We start from the raw sequence: 2,850 nt of genomic DNA, 5'->3' as shown, positions 1-2,850 counted from the left end.
TCCAAAAAACTCAACAGCTCGCATTCGGCTGTGGAGTCTATCACCTGATCGATTCTTGGTAGAGCAAATGGGTCCTTGGGGCAGGCCTTGTTGAGGCTCGTGTAGTCAATACACATTCGCCACTGCTTGTTCTTCTTCAGTACCAGGATCGGATTTGCTAGCCATTATGGAAAGAACACTTCCATAATGAAGCCGGCTGCTAGGAGTCGGGCTATCTCTTCTCCGACAGCTCTTCTCTTCTCTTCTGATAGGCGGCGCAGGGGCTGCCTGACCGGCTTTGCATCAGATCGGACATGTAACTTGTGCTCGGCGAATTCCGTCGGTACACCTGGCATGTCTTTGGGGACCATGCGAAGATGTCTCGAATCTCATGGAGGAAATCGACGAGCTCGCCTTCCTATTTGCTGTCGATGTTTGCACCTACGACGGTGTACCTCTCTAGGTGCTCCGGATCCAAGGGTATCTTCTTTGTCTCTTTGGCCGGTTTGAACGAACCCTCAGCCTCTGACTCTTTTGGGTTGGGGGATACCTCAGGCTGCTTGCCGGCCATCGCCACAACTCGCTCAAGGAGCCGCTTCTCGGCCACGATTACCAGGGACTCGGCCAGCCGACTACTCTCAGCCGCGCAAGCAGACGACTTCCGGTAGTCGCCAGCCACAGTCAAAATTCCTCTAGAACTGGGCATCTTCATCTTGAGGTAGGCGTAGTGGGGGACCGCCATGAACTTGGCCAAGGCGGGTCAGCCGAGTAGTGCATGGTATGGGCTCTCAAGGTCCACCACCTCAAACCAAACAGACTCTCGGCGGAAGTGATCTTTGTCTCCAAAGAGGACGTCCATCAGGATCTTGCCAATTGGTGAGCAGGAAAGCCCAGGAACGATGCCGTGGAACACAGTTCGGCTGTTCTGAAGCTATCTTTGCTTGATTCCTAACTTCTCCATGGTTGATGCTGCTGCCTCCATCTATCAGAACTCGCGAGAAACGCGCGGCTCGTCTGTCCATAGCAAAGGTGGCGTCCAGGACCAAGCCATAGGAGCCTGGACTCGGCATCACTTCTGGGTGGTCAGCCCTGCTCCAGCTGATGGGCTTCTTGGACCAGTGCATGAACTCTGGCGTCTCCGATGCTACTGCATTCACCTCTTGTCGCTGCAACCGCCTGCTGCGTTGATCATCAGCCATACTGGTAAACACCACGTAGGCTCCGTGCTCTTCAGGGTATTCGTCTTGTACTGCGCCGACTAGCCTGACAGCCGGCTGCTAGGGCGGAGGCGGTGGCAGCTGCCCAGCAGGCGGGGGAGGCAGGAGTCCGTCTCCCTTAGCGATCCTGGTGAGCCAGTGGCACTTCCGGGTGGTGTGATTCGATGGCTTCATGCCGCTATGGAACTTGCAAGGTCCATCCAGCGTCTGCTCATAGGAGAAGGCCGGCAACCAGTTTGGCTTGCCGCCTTTCTGTCGCTTGGGTGGAGGTTGCTCATCTGGCTGATGGGCTTCAACGATCGCGACCTGCCGGCTGCTGGAAGCCGGCTGCGGGGCCTTGCGCTTGTGGTCGCCCTGCTGTTGTCGCCGGTTGGCGTCTGCCGCCGGAGTTTTTGGAGCTTGCGGGGCCACTTTGCCAGTTGTGCTGATTTGAATCTCCGCCTTCATGGAGGAGTCGGCCGTGGCGTACTTGTCTGCTATGATCAGCAGCTCGTCGAGGGTTTCTGGCTCATCGCAGAGGAGCTTGTGCTTGAGGAGGGTGCCTTCTCTGCACCTGGCTATGAAGTACTCGATGGCCTGCACCTCATGCACGCCCTCACAAGAGTTCCGAAGCTCGGCCCAACGCGTGAGGTAATCGCGAGTCGACTCGTTGGGGCCTTGCACGCACAAGGAGAGCTGATGAGGCTTGGAAGGACGCTTGTATGTGCTGGTGAAGTTGCGGATGAATGCTTCTGTGAAGTCGACCCAGCTGTTGATGTTGTGGGGCTTCAGGCTGTTCAGCCATGTCCGGGCCATGCCCTGGAGCATGAGCGGAACGTACTTTACGGCGACACGCTTGTTGCCGTTTGCTATGCTGATAGCCGTGGAGTAGTCGACTAGCCAGTCTTCCGGCTTTACGGAGCCAGTATACTTGGGCGTGTCTCTTGGGAGCGTGAACCCTCTGGGAAAGGGCTCGTCCCGAATGCGGGGCCCGAAACAAGGCGGACCCAGCTCGTCTTCTTCTTCCAGCACTAAGGATCGGTGAAGTCGGTCGATCCGGTGGCGGGCGTCATTCTCTCCCACTCCCTCTCGGCGGCCAAGGCGGTCGCCGAGAGTCGGATGGTCAACAGGTGGCGGGGAGACTCGCCTCTCCTTGCGGGGAGGGGGAGGCGGACAGTCGTCCCGTCGTTCCACTGCTCTCGGGCGGCCGTCTCGGTCGCGCTCTATGGTAATGCGAGTCCGACTGTGGCTGACAGCCGGCTCCTTGTCTCTTCTTCCTCGGGTGCCGCCAGTCAGCGTCCGAGAAGTCGCGCCTTGATCTCGGTGAAGGTCGTCGTTTGGCCGGTGCGGCGCCTCCGTGCGGCAGCCGGCCTTGTTCTGCGTGGCCGCCATGTCGAGGAGCCGCTGGACTCGCTCCATCATGAGGCGGCGTTCTTCGCCCTCGAAATTGTCCAGCTCATCCGCCACTTCCTGGGCGGCTCAGATGTTCTCTGCTGGTGTAGCGTACACAGGGCGGCTTGCCTAGGTTGGCAATGGCTACGCCGCGCTGCTGGACCGCGCCAAGGCGGCTGGGCCCCGCCGGGGCCGGCGAGCCACCGACGGCGCGATCCATCTACCGCTGGTAGGCTTCTGACAAGCGCCTCATGCTGGCCAGCTTCTTCGCACCTTCAACGAG

The sequence above is a fragment of the Triticum dicoccoides genome, chromosome 4A, assembly GCF_002162155.2.
Source record: "Triticum dicoccoides isolate Atlit2015 ecotype Zavitan chromosome 4A, WEW_v2.0, whole genome shotgun sequence".
In the NCBI taxonomy this organism is placed as follows: domain Eukaryota; kingdom Viridiplantae; phylum Streptophyta; class Magnoliopsida; order Poales; family Poaceae; genus Triticum; species Triticum dicoccoides.
The sequence above is the reverse complement of the archived record's forward strand: the minus strand, read 5'-3'. Positions refer to the sequence as shown.